At 39.5% G+C, this 12,041-nt stretch overlaps 2 protein-coding genes across 14 annotated transcripts in view; both read right to left on the reverse strand.

Annotated features, from left to right (window-relative positions):
* The window catches only part of LOC143217586 (dystrophin, isoforms A/C/F/G/H), a 1,095,306-nt gene that overhangs the window by 503,959 nt on the left and 579,306 nt on the right, over window positions 1-12,041 (reverse strand). The gene's annotated exons all lie outside the window — the stretch shown is intronic.
* Window positions 1-12,041, reverse strand: part of LOC143217589 (uncharacterized) — a 172,282-nt gene that overhangs the window by 52,814 nt on the left and 107,427 nt on the right. The gene's annotated exons all lie outside the window — the stretch shown is intronic.

Below are 12,041 nucleotides of genomic sequence, written 5' to 3' on the forward strand. Positions count from 1 at the left end.
TAGGATGTAGATAATTTGAAAATGAACTTGAAATTGATAGAATTTGTTCAGACAGAATAGAAATATAAAACTCTGTAGCTGTACATAATGAAAGAAATCAAATCGCTCTATTCTTTTATAATATATTACTGAGCAGTAATATTTTGAGAATTTCAAGAAAAAATTTTATTAAAAAAAAATTAAACAGACTTCGAGAAAACGCACTTAAAAAATGCACTAAAAGGTATGACATAATTTCCATTTAATTTATGTGAATACACACGAACTGTTAATTATTATACAAAATTTAAAAAAATGATCTTTTGTCAACTTTTTCATCTGGGCCTGTAACGATAATTTAAGAAATGCGTTTTATAGATTTCGGTAACTTATATGCATACTGAAAATTTCATCGAAATCGGTCAATATTGCAATGAGCTACATACATTTAAAGATGAGAGCTTAAGGGTGAAAGTCGCAGATTTTCAGCCTTGCCATTTCGCCCTTACGTGATCATCTTTAAACGTTTGTAGCTCATTGCAATGTTGACCGATTTCGATGAAATTTTCAGTATGCATATAAGTTATCGAAATCTATAAAACGCATTTCTTAAATTATCGTTACAGGCCCAGATAAAAAAGTTGACGAAACATCATTTTTTAAAATTTTGTATAATTCCTACCAATTGCAATCGTAATAAATTTTTGTTTACTTATTCTCTAGCGACCTATCCGGTCTAACATCTTAAAAAAATTCAAGTCCTTTGGACTAATTTTTAAAAAGTTATGCGATTTTTCACACAACACGGCATTTTGTAGAAACCTATCTACCGTGTTGTAGCAGGATTACCTGTATTACACTGTATATCACAATATTGAATATACGATAACGAAACTCATTGGCAATGGAAGTGAATAGTATCGCCGATGTATGATGAAATTTTTGATCGACGCTTATCGCGGAACAATCCTCTATCAATTTTAATTGTGACTAAATTTTTGATCGATCGGAGTCACCAAACCAATTAATCAGAGCCTATAATCCGTGCTGCAAATGAGAACGTCGATCGTTGTTTCACTAAGCGGACGTGATCCACGGTGAACAGTTCGGGAGCGCACAACACGTCGTTGCCCCGTTGTTTAATGGTCGTTGGATCCGGTTGCAATAATAATGCCTGTGGGTTCAGCAACCTAACGATTCGTCTCCTAACTCGGCCAGGTAGACGCATTAAAGGTGAGCTACTATGAATGAGGAGCGGTGACTGTGTTTATCCTACGTTCATTCACGGGAATTATTGTACAGGAATTCCTGTTACTACATCGTGTATCGTGCGTACATCTGTAAACCACTCTCCCCGAGACAACCAGTTTGCGAAACTGAAATCGAAAATATAAATTTAACTTTTAAAATTTGATTCTTCTGTAATGTCAGATGACCAACACATCGAACAACTGTTGTAATAACTGAGACAAGTAGATTGGTGTATGTAAGCAGCACGTTAAATTTGGAAGAGATAACACGAATTTTATTGTATTATTAATAGATTCGTTTATGAAGATGGAGAAGGGATGAAGAACAGGTTCGAATTAATCGTGGTTACTTGGTGGTGAATCTGTTAAGATTGTCGAGTAATTCCACCCTGAACTTCTTCTAGATTGTGGAAATTCACCCTTAATACGATTTCTTTATGGGATTAGCATCACTGTTTCCTAACTGTATTAATAGGTTCCCTGCAGAAATTATTACATAATTAATCTACTACAATCTAGAGATGGGTATTAATCGATTAAAATTTTAATCAAGATTGATTGATCACTGTGTACGATTAATAAAGGTAATCATCGAAAAATCGGAGACTGATTCAATCGATCGATGAAGTTAATCGCCAATCGTTGATTAAAAAAAGAAATCGTCGGAAAGAAAACATAAAAGCACATAAACAGAGTTTGTATATTATAGCAATATATAATATACCTAAACTCAGTTTACATTTTTCTCAGTATTCATATAGTTTTGATTCCGTATTTTATTTCGAAATTTCAGCAGTTAATCATTAATCAATTATCCGATTGACGATTACAATTGAAAGGAGTGTAATCGTTAATCGCAATTAACGACTACAGTATAAATTTAATCGTTATTCCCAATTAACGATTAATAAGTATTTAATCGTTAACCGCAATTTTTTAACGACTAAACTAGGAGATTAATTGTTAATTGCGATTAACGATTGAAGTAGACATCTATTCGTCAATCGTTGATTAAATTTTTTACCATCCTGCTGTAGTACTGAACATTATCTGAACATCTCATTATTGAACATCATATCTGAACATCTGAGGTTGAACTTGGAAGAACAGCAATGGTAAAGACTAAATATGTTATTTCCTAATTTGAAATTGCTTTTCAGTTGATTACATTCGTAAACTCCACATGCTGCCATTTTGTCGATAATGCGACGGAGGACGTATTAAAGTCGCTTTATTCCATAAAGATAAAATAAAGTTGAGTAAAATTGCTTTGCTGTATACTTGCAACTATGTACATCACGATGTACAGTATGTTCAGTCTCACGATCCGGAGACATCTGGACGGTAGTATCCTATATATGTATTAGATGATTGCAAAAGTTCGTGCTCGATTTTCAGAGGTCTCAAACCCCCTTCGAAGAGAAACAACCAGTTTCTATGAAAAAGGAATGCATCTGCTCGTAAAAGATCGGAAGACGATGATAGAAAACGATGACGACTAGACTGCGGATTTGATGCATTTATGACAAAAATGGCCACGTGCAATTTAAAGCAGTGGACGAATTACGAAGATTTAAGGACATCAGTGCATTAATTTCAGCTTAATAAGACAATTAAAAGAGAAAAGAATTTTCTATTTGGCTCCTGTGTCTTGCAATCAATGCAAATATTTTTCTTTTGTAATTGATTAATAAAATAACTCCTAATCATTGTTTCATATACATAGGTTAACACTTTCTTTTATTCTATAGGGAATAAACAGCTGCATCGATTGGTTCCATTAAAAAAAAATCGAAGTTACCCAGAGTAACTTGATAGATAATAAATATTGTCAAAAACGATCGGACATGGGTCTGCTTATTTTTAATCCAGATTCACCAGAAAAAGTTTCATTAACAATCGACGACCCGACAACTGTGACCTCTCCTTGTTTGGCCTGTGAAATAATTTGGTAATCACAGCGGCAAATTCGAAAGTGTTGACGCGCAGACCGGAGCGACCGGCGCGGCTGCGACGTGTATAGTGTATGTAACTACCGGATTTCGTTGAAGCACAACACTAATCCAGTTTCTTTGCCGCGAAAGACAGAAATTACCTAAAGCGGCGAGTCGGGAACGTTACCAGGCAGGCATGGTGACACTTTGGTTATTGTGGTAATGGCACCGCTTAGAGGCAAGTTAAGTCACGGGACGGTGGTTTCGAGTGCTTTTACAGAAACCGAGAGTAAAATCGTCTATGTGGCTGATCGTGTTCACGTTCGGGTACTCGGTCGGCGCTTGTGTACGTGTGCGAGGGGAATTGTCGAGGCTCTCACGAGTGCACCGGCTCGCCAAGTGGATCCTGAAATATGCAACGGACTATCATAGTCATATACCACTTCCAGGCTCAAATCCCGTGACTCTCCTTGCATCCGTGGCGACTCTCTATCCTTCTCAACCATTGCGTCCTCCACGCTACCACCTTCCTTTTCTCCCTATTTTCGACTGTATCTCTTGTCACGAGTGCACGGGGGATTGTGAACAGTTGCGCTTAGGATGCGCGGTACAATGGACGGGGAAAAAAGTGGGCTACCCAGCCAGAAGATGATGTTAGGTTAAAGTGGCCAGAATCCTGAATTCCGGCTGGGCAATATGAGCGAAAGCTTCCGCGAATGACGGGAACTGCTCTTCTGATTTTTTAATCGCTTTGCGGACTATCTCCGCAATCTCCGGGAGCCAACTTCAAAATAAGCCTTTGCTGAATTATTCATTGGAACACATTTTTCTGTTCGTGTGCAGTTGATAAGTCCTCGGCACTCTTGTAGTGCTTCTCACTATTTACGTTAATCGTGGATACGAAGTTTTTTCCTGATCAGTTTGTATATTCATCTTGTAGAAACGAATATGACCAGTGGTAAATTAAAAATAATTCTATTATTAGCCACGATGTGACGAGAATTATGTCTTCTTCTTCACCAAGGAAGTTATGCATCGTTATTCCCAAGCCAATCATCAAATCTAGATAATCCTGGTTGCTCAATAGCATTAAGCGATGTTTGGTGAAAATGTAGTGATAAATGTACGCGCTATATTCGTCGATGGTAAAAAGAACTTCAAAATGAAGAGGACAATTCTGTGATTGCAGAACGTGAACGACCACAAAAGTTCATTTCTACCGAAGAAACTCGAGAAACATTATTTATTGACAGAATATGTTTGACTATAATGGTGCTATTTGCTTATGAAATTACTGTCACCAACAAAGATTGGCAAGAAAGTAATTTCGGTATTTTAAGGTGAAATAAAACCTAATTTTTTTGTTGAAGCAATAAACTTCAATCAATAAAATGTTTTCCACTTTGTTCGATAATCTTTTGCCATCATTTATCTTTCGGCAAAAGATCATCGAACAAAATGATTGAAGTTCATCGCTTGAATAAAAAATTCGATTTTATTTCACGTTAAAATATCGAAATTACTTTCTTGCCAACACAATATTATTAACAGACTGCAGCTTTTATGCATTTATGATAAAATCAGTGGATGCAATTTGAAGCAGTAATCAGATTTAAAAAATTTAAGAACATCACTTAATTGGCTGCTGCTTATCAGCATTATTAAAGTCTAAAATAAATTTTTTATTCGGCTCTTGTTTGTCGCGAGTTTTATTCTGTATAAAGATCCACAGTGCCTGTAAATTATTAACGCGAAGCTTCACAAACAATTTCGAATATGAAAAGTAGAAAATCACGTTGAAAACGTGCATTGAAAGTCCCGTAGAGCTTTTCCGGAGAGTTGATCCGGAAAAACCACGACGGACCGGAAAGTCTTAATTAGGGTGTACGAGGGGAGATCGGGGACGCGAACGTGACAATCGTCGTCTGTATTGTCCGGGTGGAGAAGACGCGAGTCGAAGTTCCGGGAGGAAAAGGAAAAGTCGTGGACGGCGTGAAAAGGAAGGCAGAAGAAAGGTGGGTAATGGAAAAAGAAACTCGATCCATTCCGTTAACATACCTGTCTCTGCAGCCGGCCCATTAAAATTATATCGGGTGGCCCCTTAATTCGGTTATTCGAGTCGCTTTGATACGCGTGGTATTCGCTTCGAGTCGTGGCACGATAGCGCGCTCGTAATGCGATAAAAATCCTTGCCGGCACTTTCCCGGCGAAAGAACTGTCCGGCTAATAAGATCGGGCGCATTTGCAAGGCTCGGTGCTGCGCCTTTGTTCCAGCCACAGTGACGCTTGTAACATTATTGCGAACATTCCGGAAGAGCTGGAATCGTCTAATGGCACGAACACCGTCGACGAATCGGGTAGCGGGTGGTCGGGCTGCTGGGCGGCAATGGCGAAAGCGTAGGGGGGTGGCAGCCGGTGCAGAAGCAACGGAGGATCCTTTAAACGTAAGCTGCCCGGCCAAGCAGGCGCCGAGAGATAGGTGCAGGAGCACTTAAGATGAGAAAACCGTCATTTCAAAGGCTCACGCGAGCTCTCCCTCGCCTCTCGAGATGGTAAAAATCCCGGATGTACTTTCCTGATAGAAGAACCCTGGGTTCCGGGGAATCGAGACCGAGGGTGAACCCAGGGCGCAACCGAGCAGAAAGATTCGCCAGTACGCGATTATGAACAAAAGCGTTTGGGGTTTGTACAATTTAGATCCCCGGCTCCAAGCTATGCCCCTTTGGGACAATCCTTCCAACGCAACGGTTCGTCAACGTTCATGTTTAGTATGATTGGTACGTTGAATCATATCATTTGCCAGTCTCACAGCGTCGCTATTAACCCTTTGCCGGACGGTTTACTTTAAGGCTACCATGATTAGGATCTCTTTATTCTTAACACTAAACCTACCGCGCACTAAAAGCGATTAACATGTTTTAGTTTTCTGTTTTCTATTTACTTTTAGATGTTCTGCGATTTTTACAACAATACCTTGTGATGAAAAAGTATCCGGAATTTCTCATTTGAACGAACTTGAGATATTGTCAAAATAATTTTTTTTCTAAATCACTTGTTTATATGTCACTTTTGAGCGCCATCTGTCAGACAGTTTGTGCGTAATAGCCTTGTAAACAATTAATTGTTTGGTGTACTCTGCGAATTTCGCTAAGTCGAATTCAGTTGAGCAAAGAGCCTGCCTGAAATTTTGTGTTTCTAACTACACGACCGTTTGACCAAAAACAACGTTAATACACCATACACAACAACGTTTCGCAAGCTCCGTATTCATCTGACATGGCCCCGTATAACTTTTTCCTGTTCCCACGACTCAAGTTACCACTTCGTGGAAAGCGTTTTGAGACGATTGAGGCGATAAAGAAGAATTCGCAGATGGAGCTGAAGGTGATTCCAAAATCGGCCTATGAAAAGTGTTTTAAACATTGGAAGAAGCGTTGGAATATTTGGATTGCTTACGATGGAGATTACTTTAAACGGAATCAAATAAATATCGATGAATAATTGAACCGTTTTCGTTTTATTGACAAATTTCGGGTACCTTTTGATCACAAGGTATGTGCTCGGATACAGAATTTTATCGAATCAATTTCCACGTAAGCAACTTCGTGATTTCAATAATTATGAAATGAAAAATATAAAACCGGTCATTTGACCAGCAGTGGTAGGTTTAGTGTTAATCATTTCGCAGAAGAGAACAGAAAAATATTTATTGTGTGTCTACATTTATTTTAATATTTAACCTAATAACTACGACTACACTCGCGGGTGCGCGTAAGTATAAATTGCTAAAAATGTTCTTGATTACTTTATTTTAGATACGTTTATTCAATTGCAAGTATAAATGTGTTCTAGTTGCACGAATGTAGTTGTGAGTCACTCCAAAAACAATAAACTCATTGGAAAACTGTCACGAATTATATAATTTATTGCGTATAAATCTATATATTTTGTTAATAAATGGAGAGAAATATTGAATGCAACTGAATTTATGTTATAATTTATATTACGAAATTTCACATTTGCATTTTATTGTTAAAACGGATTGGATGAAATTACTGAATATAACAATTGTTATAGTTACTCAAGGTATTAGGTCTGAGACATTTAAGATACTGTTGCATTGTTCTCAACTCGATACAATTGTTGAGAAAGCAAATGAATGTCTATGCAGCTCTTGTATCTGGCAATTTATACAATTGTTATCTTGCATAGAAGTCCGTAGTCTAATAATTACTATACCTAAAGATAGCGAATACTGTACAGACACGAGGTGCAAATAAAGTTTCTCTAAAGTGAAATTTCACAGAAAAGATGGTTTGTTTGTAGTAAGTGCTACGAGACTCCTCACAAAAATGGTTTACCGAAAATACAATTTTACAATTAAACAAAAATTAAATTCTAAAAATTGTTCAATTGTGTTTAAATAGCATTATAAAATAGAGTGCAACATTAAGAGAACTCTCGTAGAATGAGTCACGAAAAATACAAGCGCGCCAATACATTAAAAATGATTTTACCAACAATGAAATTTCAAGCGTCCCCAACTGAAACGAACAGTAGCGTAAAAAAGTGAAATTCAACAGTCCATCCAGACCACTTTTTGTCAATTCAATTTTCGTTGTTGTATTCCAGCCTTGTTCACGATAAACGGCGCCAGCGATAAAAGAATCGGCAAAGACACGGTTGCTGAACGGCCTGGTATAAAACCGTGATAAAAAATATTCTTTGAAGACCCGGATGGACAGGCGAGAGACAAAGCGGCGATGCCATCAGAGCGACGCCCGTCGTCGACAGAATTCGAAATTCGCCGAGCTCGCCGTTAGGAAGAGGAGCGTAATGCATCTGTTGCGTTCTCTCATCCCATTTTCGGCCGATGCGAAAACATTTTCAGCGCGGAATCGCGGCCCCGGCCGAGTTATGTCTTCGATAAATCATGCCGGAGTGAAATACGAAATTTACGAATCGCGTATCAAAATTCCATATACGCGTGGAAAGCGCTACGATGTCCCAACGCGACGGCTGCATTTTGCCGAAGCGCGTGGCCACCTCGGCTTTCGGCTAAAAAATTCTCGACGGTTTCATTCGAATCGATTTTATATCACGGAACGACACCAAAAAGACGCCTGCTATTCCGAGCATAAATAAATGCAGGAAACCGTCGAACTACGGAATTGTTGGTTCCTCTATCAGAAATTAATATTTAAAACTTTAATGTAATTCATTTAAGAAATTCGGGACCAAGAAATGACGCAGGATCCTGCGGGATTGCAGGCTCTAATTAGGACTTACTCAAATTATTAAAAGAAGAAAAACACGCACACATTCCTAAATGGCTCCTGTGTCTAGCTACAGTTGCAGACAAGTTTAATTTTGCATGGAGATCCGCAGTCTAGTAATGACTAACGTACCCAAATCTGCAAAGTAGCTTTCATTAAAAAAAAAAATTTTTATCAACTAGTTTCTGAAAAATGTAAGTTCTGTGCTACATCTCCTTTCTCTCAATTAATTAAATCTTGTAAATCAATTCTACGTTTAAACCGTCACCACTTAAAATACAACTTTTGCAAGAGAGAGAGAGAGAGAGAAGGATATTGTATATGTATATGTCTCTACAGGACACCTTTAAACTCCTCCGCGAGTTCCGACGAGAGACGAGCGAGCCCATAAAGAAACCGAGGGACTATTACCTATAAACCAGCGGCGGTAAATAACCTTTCTTCTCATTCCGAGCGTAACGTGGGATGTACACGTCGCCCCGTACTCTTAAGACCTCAGCGAGGGAAAAGCTCACAACAGTTAGACTTCCCCTGCGCGAGCCGTCACCACGGGACTGTGACATCGTTCAAAACGCTCGTGTCGCGGTTCCCCATGAACTCGCGTTCCCCGTGAACGCAAACCGTGATCCTGGCTCAGATCCTAGTGGCCACTTCTCGTGAGCCACGCGGAAAGTCTCGAGGATCTCTTCCGTTGACAGAAGAAGGAGGCAGGCGGAGGGGCGTGGGAGGAGGACGAGTACGAGGGACGCGGGAAACCGAGGCGTAAAATTGCATTTGCCTGGCAGCCGGTGACCGTCGACGTCGGGTCGTCGGCGTCGGCGTCGGGTGCCGAGATCGGTGTCGGCATCGGTGCGCGTCCGTGGCGAACCACTGTTGGCGCCAGCGGTTGCCGTCCCGACCGTGCTGTTTGCTCGTTTAAAGGACTCTGTCCCTCTGGTAGGTAGGCGATTTAATCAAGTTCAGCCGCGGGAAAATATTATCCGGCTGAGTTTCAATCCGAGGGGCGACGAATAGCCGGCGGCGCGGCTCGACTCGGCTCGGCTCCGCACCGCTCGACTTCGCCAAGCCGATTCATTGTGGATTCGTGCCACGTATATCACCGGGAGACGCGCGTGCTACGCCGAGCTTCGGGCCAGAGGAAAAAGGAAGACGATGTAGCAATTGAAAACCAGAGGAATCCGCCGTTCGGTATTCACAGGGCGACGCGTGTAACGTTTCAGTAAATATTTGGTAGTTCCGGGGAAACCATTCGGCCGCGGCGGTCCTTGCATCGCCTTACTTTTCTGTAATTGTGATGGATTGGTTACGCGGGGTGTTCGCGGAGCTGTTCAAACCTCACCGAATGGCCTGCTTAAATTGTGTCGGTCGCGTCGAACACTGAACGTATCATCTAATCCAGTGGTCCCCAACCCCCGGTCCGTGGATCAAATGGTACCGGGCCGACCAAGGAACATTAAATACAATTAAATTAAAATTATTAAATCAAAACAATCTAAAATATAAAAATCAACGTCCCCCCCCGCCCCCTCAGCGGGCCGCGGTGATATTATTAAACGTTGACCGGTCCGCGGTGATAAAAAGGTTGGAGAGCACTGATCTAATCAACTGAATCGTATTAAATCGACACAGTTGAATATACTAGTGCAAAATTTCGGAACCTCGAGGTGCTGTATTGTCGTTTGTGACAGGCCGAATTGTTGTTTGTCTCCGCCGAATATTACAAATTATTCCTCTATAACGTAAAAATATGCATTTTGGGCACCATACGGACCTGTATCTGACTTTTAGGAATCATAATTGACCAATTCTGAATTACTCCTTGCAATGCTGAAGCGTAATTTCGAAATGTCGTAAACCTTGTAATTGCATATACGTATATGCGAATTTAGCGATGTGTGCGTGTGCGCACACACTCTTGCACGGCCGCGCCGGCCCCCTTAATGCGTACTGGTCACCTAAATCGTACCGGCTCACTTTCTTGGTAACCAATTAATGTTTGCGACGTCTAGTGGTCAAAATGTAAAACGTTTATGGAGTCGGTAATATAGGACACAGCTTGTGTTATCTTGATTGATTTCGCGCCAACCTGTAGAAGCCGGAAGATTTCAAGTAAGTTTGATGTAAATTTTAAGCAAATATTTTAAGGCAAATTTCAATTAAATACTATAATTGATTAATACATTTTGTGTTTTCTTTGAAATATATTTAATATACCATCTTTATAGTAAGTTTATAATATAATGATTTCCTATACATATGTAAATCGTACTGCAATTGAAACTCTCAAATCGTACCAGTACTATTCAAGCATGGGAAAAGAAAATAAGGTCTTTGGACGGAAGTTTGGATTTAACGAATGTTGCTCTCTTCCTCTCTCTGAAAAATACACACTGTCACGTCGCTCAATGTTCGGTTCCCGTCAGAAGGCTACGCCGCTCAGAATTTTTGCGTGACAGAAGTACAGAACTATTGTATATAATAGAAAGGTTATACTCAACAAAACAAAATTTATAACCAAATAAGGTAAGCACGATTTTGGAAATACAGCAGTACGATTTAGGATATAGGTGTACTAAATCGTACGTTTACAATGTCTTCTAAAATTACCGAAATCACTCTTTAAATTTTATTTTATATGCAGAATGTTTATTTAGAAGGTTTCTTCAAAGATCAACGTATAATTGTGAACAACAATTTTAGTAAAAATGTGTATTGTTTATTAGATATATAAAAAATCCCTTAGGTCAGTTTTTCCCAACCTTTCCTGCGCCATGCCCCACCTAAGCCTTTCTAAAATTCTTATGCCCCCTACCTAACATATACATAATTTTTAATATTCGAAAATTGAATTGTTCACTGAAGAAACTAAACTCTTTGCCCTTGGAGCTATTTTAATTCGAAAATGAAGCATTTCTTCCGATCTAGAATATTTCCATGCCCTATGATTTCTGAAATTTTATGGATGTCAAATTGGTATAATATTTCGTACAATACTTAAATGTTTAGTAGTTGATTAGATACCGATATATTTAATAATGTAAACAATATTTTGCAATTTTTAGTGGCGCCTGAGAGTCGCTATTCTAGTGCTAAGGGTTAAATGATAGATTTTCGGAAGAAATCGGTAAGAAATTGTTAAATTGCCCCCCTTAACAGTCAAATTGCCCCTCTGTGGGGCGTAGATCCCACGTTGGGAAACACTGCCTTAGGTAGTACGACTTTGGCAACTCTCCCCTACTAAAAAATGTTTCAGACAAAAGTTAAACGGTATCAGGGGTTACACTTTCTGATGTAGGTATCTTTTTTTCTATGTGGACGCATAGAGGTCGTATGTACGTCAATTTTGTTTTTTTTAATGAAATCGCATATTATTTAATGCACTACTCGATGATACCCGTTATGAAACACGCAGAAACAAGTCGCAGAAAAGCAGACTGCTGTTTTTATATGTTCAGTAATTGACACAGAAGTCTTGTATTAAGACGTTACACTGTTGAAGGATTAATAATATCACTTCTTAGAATAATAAAACGAGCACCATGGAATAACACGGGTGTGACGAGCAGCTCAGCAGGTTTGATTCAGCTCGTCTCGGCTCGGCT

Source organism: Lasioglossum baleicum, chromosome 17 (assembly GCF_051020765.1).
Source record: "Lasioglossum baleicum chromosome 17, iyLasBale1, whole genome shotgun sequence".
In the NCBI taxonomy this organism is placed as follows: domain Eukaryota; kingdom Metazoa; phylum Arthropoda; class Insecta; order Hymenoptera; family Halictidae; genus Lasioglossum; species Lasioglossum baleicum.